This window comes from Balaenoptera ricei, chromosome 15 (assembly GCF_028023285.1).
Source record: "Balaenoptera ricei isolate mBalRic1 chromosome 15, mBalRic1.hap2, whole genome shotgun sequence".
Classification (NCBI taxonomy): domain Eukaryota; kingdom Metazoa; phylum Chordata; class Mammalia; order Artiodactyla; family Balaenopteridae; genus Balaenoptera; species Balaenoptera ricei.
This window is the reverse complement of record NC_082653.1, coordinates 70410162-70424510: the sequence shown is the minus strand read 5'-3', so window position 1 is coordinate 70424510 and position 14349 is coordinate 70410162. Positions and strand designations below refer to the sequence as shown.

At 39.8% G+C, this 14349-nt stretch overlaps 1 protein-coding gene and 1 pseudogene across 1 annotated transcript in view; both read right to left on the bottom strand.

Moving 5' to 3' along the window:
* Window positions 1–14349, bottom strand: part of HS3ST4 (heparan sulfate-glucosamine 3-sulfotransferase 4) — a 412792-nt gene that overhangs the window by 371496 nt on the left and 26947 nt on the right. The gene's annotated exons all lie outside the window — the stretch shown is intronic.
* On the bottom strand, window positions 2692–2809 carry LOC132350076 (5S ribosomal RNA; annotated as a pseudogene).

The following is a 14349-nucleotide window of genomic DNA, read 5'->3' as shown; positions in this document are numbered from 1 at the left end:
GAGAGGGCAGGCCACCTCTAGTCACATCCCTTGTGGGTCTTTCAATATTTCCACCCCAATCTTGCATCAGGAGAGGCCAAGTGAAAATGCAGCAATATGATGAAACGGCTCCTTTGCGAACATTATGAAAAGATTTATCCTTCCAAGGTAGTCTAACCAAATGGTTTGCTCACTGTGGGACAGCGAAGAGACGAAAGCAAGTCTTCAGATTTGCATATAGTATAAGAAAGCATCTTTATTTTCCCATCAGCTTGCACTTGCCTGACCTAGAGTCTGTGCTGGTGTGGGAGTGTGCACTAAAGGGTTTACTCAGCAGGCTTGGGGTCCCCAAACCTTGCACACTCCAAAGAAAAGACTGACCCTTGACCATGCCCTGGGAGATCAACTCTGAACCCTTGGAATACCCTACCTGATAAGTGTGTCTTTGTATACCTGAGACAGTGGACCACGCCAAACAGTTTATGCTAACACTGTGATTTACAGTGAACAGCTGTTTTTGTTTGCCTGGGGCCCTGAGCCATGCTGAATCAGTTGGACTTTTAGAGGGGCAGATCCTGGAGGCTGAGTAGCTAAGGTCATCAGTCGGGCACTCCATGCCTAGGTGACTGGTCGCCAGTACAATTCCTGGACACCAAGTCTCGGTGAGCTTCCCTGGTTGGCAACACTTAGCACATCTGTCACTGTTGTTGGGAGAATTAGTGCTGTCTCTGCAACTCCACTGGGAGAACACAACTGTAAGCTTGGGTCTGGTTTCTCCTGGACTCTGCCCTCTATGTCTTTTTCCTTTATTGATTTTAATGTGCATCCTTTCCTGACTGGGAGTATAACATCTTTTCTGAGTTCTGTGAGTCCTGTTTGAAAATTGTCCAACAGGAAGGTGGTTTTGGAGATACCCAACCCAGGCAGGGAGGGAGAGAGGGGGAAAGGAGGGAGGGAGGCAGGAAGAAAGAAAGGAAGGGAGGGAGAGAGGGATGGAAGGAAGGAGAAAGGGAGGAAGGGAGGAAGAGAAGGGGGAGGGAGGGAAGGAATAAAATGAAACAAGAAGAAAAAAAGCCAAGGAGTTGTTCTAATGCCAAATTTCTTGCTGTTTGGGCTCAAAGTAACAGCAGGAAAGAAAATACCATGTATACAAGAGCCTCGAAAGATAGAAAACAGATAAAAATCAGAGGCTGCCCCTGCAACACCGAGGGCATCATTGAAGACTCTATCATGCCGTCATTGAGATTGCTTTGTCTAACTGTTTCCCCAGTACAACGACTAACCTCCACCATTGAGAAATCATAACTATTCCCTTCTGATGAAAACATTCCATTTCAGAAATAAAATAAAACTTTCAAAAGTGATCTGGAAGAGACTTAAATAGATTACAGCATTAAATAATACTTTTCTTTCTTTTTGTGGCCAAACAAGAGAATAAAATGGATTGCTGCCTATTTCTGTACTGCCAGGGCAACTGTACAACCATGTTGAATGCCCTGGCAAAGCCGAGGGGATATGCTCCATGCCTGGACCCAATACTAGAAACTCAGGCCTCCATTCATACTCTTAACCCTTCTCAATTCATTGAAAACCACTTCAAGCAAAAATCATTTGAAAGAAATTACCTCTGTGTATTACACCATGAGCAGTGAAAAATGTCCCCGATGGTACCGAAGCAATAAAATTTTTGCTGAAGTGCAAGACGTAATAACTCAAGGAAAAGAAGTCCTCATGACAACAAAAGGGGAAAGGAAATGAGTGACAATCTGGGGCTTCAAGTCCCTCACAATACAAGGCATCACTAATTTGTACTTGGAAATCTGTCTTTGGGATTGAAATCCCAGAAAGTAACTTCCTCTCTATCGTTTCTCTGCCTGCCCAGGTGGTATCGTTAAACCGAACTACACTTCATCAAAAGAGGATAGAAATCCAGGCACTAGGATGGAACCTGCATCTATTCCACGCTTTCCACATCTCCCAAATCAAAATGATGCAGGTGTGCTATGGAGTTGAGAGCAAGAGTGGGATTTTGGAGGGTTCAATACGCACACGTATAGAAGTTGTAGCCAGAGAAGGAAACCACAGGATTTCACACCATGAGATGCCTGGGGTCATTTTCCAAACACTGTTCCATTTCTTTTTCTTTTTTTTTTAACTTTATGTTATTTTTATTTTATCATAATAATTTTTTTAAAGGTGGGAAAAGGTATGGCCCAAGAAATAAAAGCAGCAATAGTTTCAGAGTCGACACATCTCAAATTATACTTGGTCTCTTCTCTAATACATATTATCTGAAGGAACACTGCCAATTAGTGAGTCAAAGTTTTATGCAGGACCTCCCTGGTGGTGCAGTGGTTAAGAATCCACCTGCCAATGCAGGGGACATGGGTTCGAGCCCTGGCCCGGGAAGATCCCACATGCTGAGGAGCAACTAAGCCCGTGCGCCACAACTACTGAGCCTGTGCTCTAGAGCCCGCGAGCCACAACTACTGAGCCCGCATGCCACAACTACTGAAGCCCGCGCCTAGAGCCTGTGCTCTGCAACAACAGAAGCCACCGCAATGAGAAGCCCACGCATCGCAACAAAGAATAGCCCCCGCTTGCCACAACTAGAGAAAGCCCGCGTGCAGCAACGAAGACACAGCACAGCAAAAAATTAATATAATTTTTTTAAAAAAATTTTATGCAATGGTTTGCTTTTTTTGTTTTTGAAGCCTACAGCACCCAGTATTCCCAGGTGGTCTCCCATCCAAGTACTAACCAGGCCTACCCTGCCTAGCTTCTGAGATCAGATGAGATCGGGTGCACTCAGGGTGGTATGGCTGTAGCGTGCAATGGTTTGTTTTTATAATAGGTGCACTTTTTTTAAATTGAACTATAGTTGATTTACAATATGGTGTTAGTTTCAGGTGTACAGCAAAGTGATTCAGATAGACAGACAGACAGATAGATAGATAGATTGATTGATTCAGGTTATTTTCCATCATAGGTTAATACAAGATATTGGATATAGTTCCCTGTGCTATACAGTAAATCTTTGTTGTTATCTATTTTAATATATAGTAGTACATATCTGTTAATCCCATACTCCTTATTTATCCCTCCCCCTTTCCCCTTTGTTTTCTATGTCTGTGAGTCCATTTTTGTTTTGCAAATAAGTTCATCTGTATTATTTTTTAGATGCCATGTATACATGATATCATATAACAGTTGTCTTTCTCTGTGTCCCATTTCTTTTTCAGGAATAAGATCCCAGGAAGAAACTCCTAATTTCCCTACTGAATTCCTTGGTTTGCTGCTCCCAGCCTGGCTGCTCAGTGGGGCCCCATCTCTCCAGACTCTTCCTTCATGCCCACTCAAAACCCATAAGACTAAAACTTCTTAAGGGTTTACTAGTTATCAATACTGAGAAACAGAAGACACAAAGAAACAAACACTGGAGATTCTCCTGGAATCTTGGTTTGTACAGCCACTTCCCCACTGAGTCTCTGAGTCCTTATTCCTGAAGGTGTTGTTGCTATGGCCCTCCCAACCCTGCACAGCCCAGATACCTTCTTCATTCCCACTGACACCTTCCTAACAGGAGGTCTCTCCTACCAGAACATCATCATAACAAGAAACAGCTTTCAGTTAACCAGGATCTACCAAGGGGCGGCCATCAGGCTAGGCACTTGACATAATTTATCTCCTTTAACCCAATCCACAGCCCTATGACAAAGGTATTATACTTTTTACTTTTTAGATGAAAAAATAAAGTTCAGAGAAGTTAAGCAATTAGCCCAAGGTCACAGAGCTAGGATTTAGCAATCCTGTGATTATAAATATGACAGCCTGAATAGCCTGAATATAAATCTACTGAAAATCTAACCAAAACAGAAGAGTAGTTTAACTCAAGTGATAAGTGGTGTGAAGTGTATAATGCACGTTCCCAGGGTCTCCACATGGAGCCAAACCTCCTCTCTTCAAGCTCACCCCATTGTTTCCATGAGGTCTGTAATGCTGAAGTCAGATATACTGACTTTATCATAGAAAAGTGTGTGGACCAGAGGGCAGACAGCAGAAGCAAGAAGAACTACAATCGTGCAGCCTGTGGAACAAAAACCACATTCACAGAAAGATAGACAAGATGAAAACGCAGAGGGCTATGTACCAGATGAAGCAACAAGATAAAACCCCAGAAAAACAACTAAATGAAGTGGAGATAGGCAACCTTTCAGAAAAAGAATTCAGAATAATGATAGTGAAGATGATCCAGGACCTCGGAAAAAGAATGGAGGCAAAGATTGAGAAGTTGCAAGAAACGTTTAACAAAGACCTAGAAGAATTAAAGAACAAACAAACAGAGATGAACAATACAATAACTGAAATGAAAACTACACTAGAAGGAATCAATAGCAGAATAACTGAGGCAGAAGAACGGATAAGTGACCTGGAAGACAGAATGGTGGAATTCACTGCTGCAGAACAGGATAAAGAAAAAAGAATGAAAAGAAATGAAGACAGCCTAAGAGACCTCTGGGACAACATTAAACATAACAACATTCACATTATAGGGGTCCCAGAAGGAGAAGAGAGAGAGAAAGGACCCAAGAAAATATTTGAAGAGATTGTAGTCGAAAACTTCCCTAACATGGGAAAGGAAACAGCCACCCAAGTCCAGGAAGTGCAGAGAGTCCCATACAGGATAATCCCAAGGAGAAACACACCGAAACACATAGTAATCAAATTGGCAAAAATTAAAGACAAAGAAAAATTACTGAAAGCAGCAAGGGAAAAACGACAAATAACATACAAGGGAACTCCCATAAGGTTAACAGCTGATTTCTCAGGAGAAACTCTACAAGCCACAGGGAGTGGCATGACATATTTAAAGTGATGAAAGGGAAGAACCTACAACCAAGATTACTCTACCAGCAAGAATCTCATTCAGATTTAATGGAGAAATCAAAAGCTTTACAGACAAGCAAAAGCTAAGAGAATTCAGCACCACAAAACCAGCTCTACAACAAATGCTAAAGGAACTTCTCTAAGTGTTCTTAGAGAAGAAACACAAGAGAAGAAAAGGACCTACGAAAACAAACCCGAAACAATTAAGAAAATGGTAACAGGAACATACATATCGATAATTACCTTAAACATGAATGGATTAAATGCTCCAATCAGAAGACACAGGCTCGCTGAATGGATACAAAAACAAGACCCATATATATGCTGTCTACAAGAGACCCACTTCAGACCTAGGGACACATACAGACTGAAAGTGAGGGGATGGAAAAAGATATTCCATGCTAATGGAAATCAAAAGAAAGCTGGAGTAGCAATACTCATATCAGATAAAACAGACTCTAAAATAAAGAATGTTACAAAAGACAAGGAAGGACACTACATAATGATCAAGGGATCAATCCAAGAAGAAGATTAACAATTATAAACATAGGAGCACCTCAATATATAAGGCAAATGCTAACAGCTATAAAAGAGGAAATCAACAGTGACACAACAACAGTGGGGGACTTTAACACCTCACTTACACCAATGGACAGATCATCCAAACAAAAAATTACTAAGGAGGGCTTCCCTGGTGGCGCAGTGGTTGAGAGTCTGCCTGCCAATGCAGGGGACAGGGGTTCGAGCCCTGGTCTGGGAAGATCCCACATGCCGCGGAGCAGCTGGGCCCGTGAGCCACAATTACTGAGCCTGCGCGTCTGGAGCCTGTGCTCCGCAACAAGAGAGGCCGCGATAGTGAGAGGCCCGCGCACCGCGATGAAGAGTGGCCCCCGCTTGCCGCAACTAGAGAAAGCCCTCGCACAGAAACGAAGACCCAACACACCCATAAATAATAAATAAATAAATTAAAAAACAAACAAACAAAAAAAAAAAAAAAAAAAATTACTAAGGAAACCCAAGCTTTGAATGATACAAAACACCAGATAGATTTAATTGATATTTATAGGACACTCCATCCAAAAACAGCAGATTACACTTTCTTCTCAAATGTGCACGGAACATTCTCCAGGATAGATCACATCTTGGGTCACAAATCAAGCCTCAGTAAATTTAAGAAAACTGAAATCATATCAAGCATCTTTTCTGACCACAATGCTATGAGATTAGAAATCAATTACAGGGGAAAAAAATGTAAAAAACACAAACACATGGAGGCTAAACAATACGTTACTAAATAACCAAGAGATCACTGAAGAAATCAAAGAGGAAATCAAAAAATACCTAGAAACAAATGACAATGAAAACACTATGATACAAAACCTATGGGATGCAGCAAAAGCAGTTCTAAGAGGGAAGTTTATATCTATACAAGCCTACCTCAAGAAACAAGAAAAATCTCAAATAAAGAATCTAACCCTACACCTAAAGAAACTAGAGAAAGAAGAACAAACAAACTAGAGAAAGAAATCATAAAGATCAGAGCAAAAATAAATGAAATAGAAACAAAGAAAACAATAGCAAAGATCAATAAAACTAAAAGCTGGTTCTTTGAGAAGAAAAACAAAATTGATAAACCATTAACCAGACTCATCAAGAAAAAGAGGGAGAGGACTCAAATCAATAAAATTTGAGATGAAAAAGGGGAAGTTACAACAGACACTGCAGAAATACAAAGCATCCTAATAGACTACTACTAGCAACTCTATGCCAATAAAATGGACAACCTGGAAGAAATGGACAAATTCTTAGAAAGGTATGACCTCCCAAGACTGAACCAGGAAGAAATAGACAATATGAACAGACCAATCACAAGCAATGAAATTGAAACTGTGATTAAAAATCTTCCAACAAACAAAAGTCCAGGACCAGATGGCTTCACAGGTGAATTCTATCAAACATTTAGAGAACAGCTAACACCCATCCTTCTCAAACTCTTCCAAAAAATTGCAGAGGAAGGAACACTCCCAAACTCATTCTATGAGGCCACCAACACCCTGATACCAAAACCAGACAAAGATACCACAAAAAAAGAAAATTACAGACCAACATCACTGATGAATATAGATGCAAAAATCCTCAACAAAATACTAGCAAACAGAATCCAACAACACATTAAAAGGATCATACCCCATGATCAAGTGGGGTTTATCCCAGGAATGCAAGGATTCTTGAATATATGCAAGTCAATCAATGTGATACACCACATTAACAAATTGAAGAATAAAAACCATATGATCATCTCAATAGATGCAGAAAAAGCTTTTGACAAAATTCAACACCCATTTATGATAAAAACTCTCCAGAAGGTTGGCACAGAGGGAACCTAACTCAACATAATAAAGGCCATATACGATAAACCCACAGCAAACGTCATTCTCAATGATGAAAAACTGAACGCATTTCCTCTAAGATCAGGAACAAGACAAGGATGTCCACTCTCACCACTATTATTCAACATAGTTTTGGAAGTCCTAGCCACATCAATCAGAGAAGAAAAAGAAATAAAAGGAATACAAATTGGAAAAGAAGAAGTAAAACTGTCACTGTTTGCAGATGACATGATACTATACATAGAGAATCTGAAAGATGCCACCAGAAAACTACAAGAGCTAATCAATGAATTTGGTAAAGTTGCAGGATACAAAATTAATGCACAGAAATCTCTTGCATTCCTATACACTAATGATGAAAAATCTGAAAGAGAAATTAAGGAAACACTCCCATTTACCACTGCAACAAAAAGAATAAAATACCTAGGAATAAACCTACCTAGAGAGACAAAAGACCTGTATGCAGAAAACTACAAGACACTGATGAAAGAAATTAAAGATGATACCAACAGATGAAGAGATATACCATGTTCTTGGATTGGAAGAATCAATATTGTGAAAATGACTATACTACCCAAAGCAATCTACAGATTCAATGCAATGGCAATCAAATTACCAATGGCATTTTTTACGGAACTAGAACAAGAAACCTTAAAATTTGTATGGAGACACAAAAGACCCCGAATAGCCAAAGCAGTCTTGAGCGAAAAAAACGGAGCTGGAGGAATCAGACTCCCTGACTTCAGACTACATTACAAAGCTACAGTAATCAAGACAATATGGTACTGGCACAAAAACAGACATAGATCAATGGAACAAGAGAGAAAACCCACAGATAAACCCACATATCTATGGTCAACTAATCTATGACAGAGGAGGCAAGGATATACAATGGAGAAAAGACAGTCTCTTCAATAAGTGGTGCTGGAAAAACTGGACAGCTACATGTAAAAGAATGAAATTAGAACACTCCCTAACACCATACACAAAAAAAACTCAAAATGGATTAGAGACCTAAATGTAAGACCAGACACTATAAAACTCTTAGAGGAAAACATAGGAAGAACACTCTTTGACATAAATCACAGCAAGATCTTTTTTGACCCACCTCCTAGAGTAATGGAAATAAAAACAAAAATAAACAAATGGGACCTAATGAAACTTCAAAGCTTTTGCACAGCAAAGGAAACCATAAACAAGACGAAAAGACAACCCTCAGAATGGGAGTAAATATTTGCAAACGAATCAACGGACAAAGGATTAATCTCCAAAATATACAAGCAGCTCATGCAGCTCAATATTAAAAAAACAAACAACCCAATCCAAAAATGGGCAGAAGACCTAAATAGACATTTCTCCAAAGAAGACATACAGATGGCCAAGAAGCACATGAAAAGCTGCTCAACATCACTAATTATTAGAGAAATGCAAATCAAAACTACAATGAGGTATCACCTCACACCAGTTAGAATGGGCATCATCAGAAAATCTACAAACAACAAATGCTGGAGAGGGTGTGGAAAAAGGGAACCCTTTTGCACTGTTGGTGGGAATGTAAATTGATACAGCCACTATGGAGAACAGTATGGAGGTTCCTTAAAAAAACTAAAAATAGAATTACCATATGACCCAGCAATCCCACTACTGGGCATATACCAGAGAAAACCATAATTCAAAAAGATACATGCACCCCAATGTTCATTGCAGCACTATTTACAATACCCAGGTAATGGAAGCAACCTAAATGCCCATCGACAGCCGAATGGATAAAGAAGATGTGATACATATATACAACGGAACATTACTCAGCCATAAAAAGGAACGAAATTGGGTCATCTGTAGAGGCGTGGATGAATTTCACACAGAGTGAAGTACATTAGAAAGAGAAAAACAAATATTGCATATTAACGCATGTATGTGGAACCTAGAAAAATGGTACAGGTGAGCCGGTTTGCAGGGCAGAAATAGAGACACAGGTGTAGAGAACAAACATATGGACACCAAGGGGTGAAAGCAGCGGAGGGGGGTGGTGGTGATGTGATGAATTGGGAGATTGGGATTGACATATATACACTAATATGTATAAAATGGATAACTAATAAGAACCTGCTGTATAAAAAAGTAAATTAAATAAATTAATTAAATAAATAAAGTGTGTGCACGGGCATCTGGCTGCACACATGTGTTTTTTGCCAGTTACAGTCTTCCACAAAACACTTGAATGATCAGCAAGCCCAGAAGCCAATCATAATTCTAGTCATGAGATGTACCAACTGGCATAATTCAGCTTTGAAGAGGCTCCCTCTAAATGGATTAAGTATGATTGAATGATACGGGTTCTCCCGGGGTGTAAATGGGGTGGTAGTGTACAGGCATTCTGGGAAGTGGAGTTAATTCTTTCCAAGTGTCTCTTCGATCCCCAAGGGATCTCCTCCACCCTGGGAGGACTCAGCTCAAAATTCTCAATCGGGGGAGGGAGGGGGAAGGGATGGATTGGGAGTTTGGGATTAGTAGGTGCAAACTATTATATATAGAATGCATAACCAACGAGGACCTACTGTATAGCACAGGGAACCATATTCAATATCCTGTGATAAACCATAATGGAAAAGAGCATGAAAAAGAATGTATATATGTATATAACTGAATCACTCTGCTGTACAGTAGAATTTAACACATTGTAAATCAACTATACTTCAATAAAATTAATTTTTTTTTAAATTCTCAATCAGAAACAACACAGTGTCATTATAAGACAGTTGAGGTGTTTTCTGATGGGTAGTTTTCTAAAATACCTTAGACACTTGCTAATCTTTACTTTTTTCCATTATCTATTTTAATTGAAGTAATACACTCAGAGGATTTTAGAAAAAGAGACATACACGCTGTCAAGGATTTACACTAGACACCTCTCTGCAGCCTGTTTTTTCTCATCAACAACAGATCTTGGAGTTTTTTCCACGGCGATATGCACAGTGCTATCTCATTCTTTTAAACAACTGCATTGTATTACTTCTGTGGGCAAGCCATAACTTACACAACCAGTCTCGTACTGAGGTACACTTAGGTGGCTTCCAATCTTTTGCCATGAAAAATAAAACAACTCGTACACACCTTTTTGCTGGACAACTAAGATTTCTCCAAACTGAACACAGAGTAGTGCTGTTCTCAATGCAGGCACATAGCTGTTCTTACAGAGATGCTATGATCCAACTCAAAAGTAAGGACAACAACTAAGACATAAACTGGACGAACAGCGAGCAGGGACATCTGAAGCAAAATCCGTCCTGAAAACTGCACAATGCATGGTTACTGCGTCTATACTCTTTCTGAGAGAATCAGAGGGTTCATGGCCAAGGACAATGGAAAGATCCACAGGACCTAAAGAGCACTGTGCAATGTTTAAAATAAGCACTTCCGGGCTTCCCTGGTGGCGCAGTGGTTGAGAATCCGCCTGCTAATGCGGGGGACACGGGTTCGAGCCCTGGTCTGGGAAGATCCCACATGCCGCGGAGCGGCTGGGCCCGTGAGCCACAACTACTGAGCCTGCGCGTCTGGAGCCTGTGCTCCGCAACAAGAGAGGCCGCGATAGTGAGAGGCCCGCGCACCGCGATGAAGAGTGGCCCCCGCTTGCCGCAACTGGAGAAAGCCCTCGCACAGAAACGAAGACCCAACACAGCCAAAAATAAATAAATAAATAAATAAAAATTTAAAGAGTTCTATTTGCATTTTAAAAAAATAAAAAAATAAAAAATAAAATAAGCACTTCTTTTTGGCGGTGTACAGAGAAATATAAATGCTAAACCTCACCCGCAGAGCACACTGCATGGGACATGAACATAATACAATTTAGACACAAGAGCAATCTTCAGTCATAGAGCAGACTTCCATCACTGCCAAAAACATTTCTCCCCTCACTGTTGAATGCTGCTGTGAATTTCATCTGTGACTGAGATTCTAAGATAACTCAAAGAATGTAGTTTTTACGTGTGAGGGCAGGGAGAACTGGGCATCCCCAGACACAGCTAGCAAGAGTGTAAATATTTATATAAGCTTCCTGGAGGGAAATTCAGCAATGTGTACCAAAAGCTTTAAAATCATGCTCACCGCTCACCTTTTGACCCAGTAATTACATGCCCATGTACACCCTGGAATTCATCCTAAGAAACTGTGTGTGTGTGTGTGTGTGTGTGTGTGTGTGTGTGTTTTCTGTACCCATTTGTTCACTGCAATGTTTTAGGACCCGAGAAACACTGGAAGCAATGTAAATGTCCACCTGTAGGGTAGCAGTTAAATACATTATAATGTATTCATACCATACAATGAAAACTACACAGCCAATAAAATTCATGTGTTAAAGGAGTAGTTTGCAAGCTGTGGGTCACAAATCATTAATGAGTCATGAAACCAGTTTTTGTGGGCCATGGACAGCTTTTTTAAATAGAAGAATATCAGAGTGCATCACACAAAGTAAGTGTCAGTATGGTTTCATGAAACTTTTTTAAATGCATGTGTGTTTATTCTGGGTCAGTATATAAAATGTACTTCTTACTTTAGGATATAGTTAAAAAAAAAAAAAAAACAACTGAAAACCGCTGTGAACTGAAAAAAAAACTGAAAACAGTAGCTCAGAATTGAAAGTATTCTTATTCTGTATCACAGAGTATACACAAGTGACTGTTGTTTCTATTAAAAAAGAAAGGAAGGAAGGAAGGAAAGGAGGGAGGGAGGGAGCGAAGGCACAGAAATAATGGAAGGGAAGAGTGAAAAGAAAAGAAAGTACCAAAAATATCTGGTATGTTTTAAAAAAAAAAGAGAGAGAAAGAAAGCTTGTCTTTAATACATAGCAGCAAAAAAATTGGACAAAGCTTTCATTTTATGACTAGAGGTTTCAGCCAGCAAATATCGTCCTGAAGTTATTGAATTTTAAAATGCCCAGGAACTCAATAAACCCTTTTTTAATTCATAATGAGCTAATGAAGTGGCCAATGACCTGATCTCTTTTCAAACTGGATGAGGGATTTGATGAGTCAGTGCTAATTCAGGTTCAGGTGATCACTTCACTGTTAGGAAGACATTGTTACTTTTTTTTTTTTTTCTGAGGAAGGGGCTTTAGCATGGAAGCATAATCATTAGTGATGCTATTTAACCTTCTGCTTCACCTCAGTGGTACCCCAGTGAGGCACAGAACTAATGAAATTACTCAGTGTTAAACAAGGAAATGGCAGCTTTTCTGTATGAATTCCATCTCTTCACTTTCCAAATCCTTCTCAGCTAGAGATGGGACCCTGTCCTCAAAATGTTTATATTCTGTTGGGGGAGACAATGGCAACTCCTGGATTTCTATTTAAGTAGGTGATGTAGAGGTTTAGGCGCCTTGGAAGAGAATGCTTGCTGATGGAAATGATTGGTGGTAAGACTTAAAACCACCCTTCCTATTGCCACTCAGACGAAACATAAATAACAAGATACGAAGAATATTGGGAAAAGAGTGTGCTAACTCAGGAAGAGTAAAATCACTTCTAGGCTGAAGGAGAAAAGCATTTGAACCTCACCAGTTATATTTTGGGAATAAAAGGTACAAAATTGTTAGACAGATGGACAAACCCATCCTTTTGGATGCTACTGTGAAAATTTGGAGCCAAACTAAGGTTGATCACATATGATTTCCAAAGAGTATATTGGTTAAACTTATATCACTTTTTTCAAATCTTCTGATTTATTTGTGTATCCCTAGCATCTTGCAAAGCACTGGGGAGAGCAGACAGTTATAAAGTATTTATCCAATATTAGATAAATACAGTTGCTTGATTTTTTAGTGGAATCCAATAAGGATTTGAGGAAAGAAACATAGATGCTTAAGGAGAACAACTGGTATACCAAAGGCACATGGATTAATTTGTCTATACTGACAGATAACTGACTTCTCATTTTAAAAAATCTCCACCTTATCTGCTTTGCTTTATTAGTATTTATTTTCCAGGGCTTTGCATGTGTATCTCATTTAATCCTTGTAACTAACCTATAAAGTACATACTATTAATATCTCCATTTTAGAGATGAGGAAAGTGAGTCACAGATCAGTTTAGTAACTCATTCAAGGCCACACAACCAGCAGGTCCCACAGCCCATACTCATAGCCAAGCAGTTGGCTCCAAAGCCCATGTTACCCTAGTGCCCCCTATTTCCAAAGCACTCTAAACATTTGGCAGATGGGATCTTATTCTCTCTCCCAAAACCACTTGAAATAGCTTGTTAAAATACTGTGACCTTCCCCAAGTCACTGTATGCCCTTGCTGGGTATTGTCTGAGAGACCAAGGTAATTTCCCACAAGGCCAGCTTTATTCCTCGCTAGCTGAAAAGCAAAGCAAATGAAACAAAAGAAAAGGAACATGAAGGGTTCTTTGGGCACACTGTGTGTTGGACGTAAACAAATAAAATGGTTTTAATAAAGGGGTGGCAAGTGAGAACATGTATCAGTCACCTGGTACCTGGGTAGACCAGATAACCCTCCTCATGGAGTCTCAGAGACATGAAGGAGGAAGTGCCCTTATGCCCTGGGTTTTGTACCTTCCGAGATCCGATAGAGGTCTGCAAGTTTTAATGAAAACAATTTGCATTGTAGGGTGCCGAAGGTAGCAGGTTAATTTTAGGGTGGAGTTGGCTGGTTAGTTTTATTCTCCAAAGAGTCTAGTTATGTCAACCCACTCCCAGTAGAGTCCCCCTGACAGTTATCTAATAAACTCGAGTTTCCCACTGCCAAAACATAATGCTGACAACAAAGGGTCTTTCTTTAGCACTGAAGAAAACTGAGTGCATTAAGGAAATCTGGTCACAAAAGAACAAGGAGACGTATAAAAGCTCCCCCACATCTTCCATGCCTTCCTTCCAGCTTGATGTTTCTTGTCAAGAGAAGGAAAACTCTCAGTATAAATATGCATTTGAATCATAAAACAAATCCACCCAGTACTTTTGCAGAAAAAGAGAGAAATAAAAAGAGGCTCCAGGACAAACATCTAAGTAAAAAATATAAAGTGCTTTTACCCCCTCATCTCACGATGTGCCTGTCTCTTCCACTCTCCTCTTGCACTG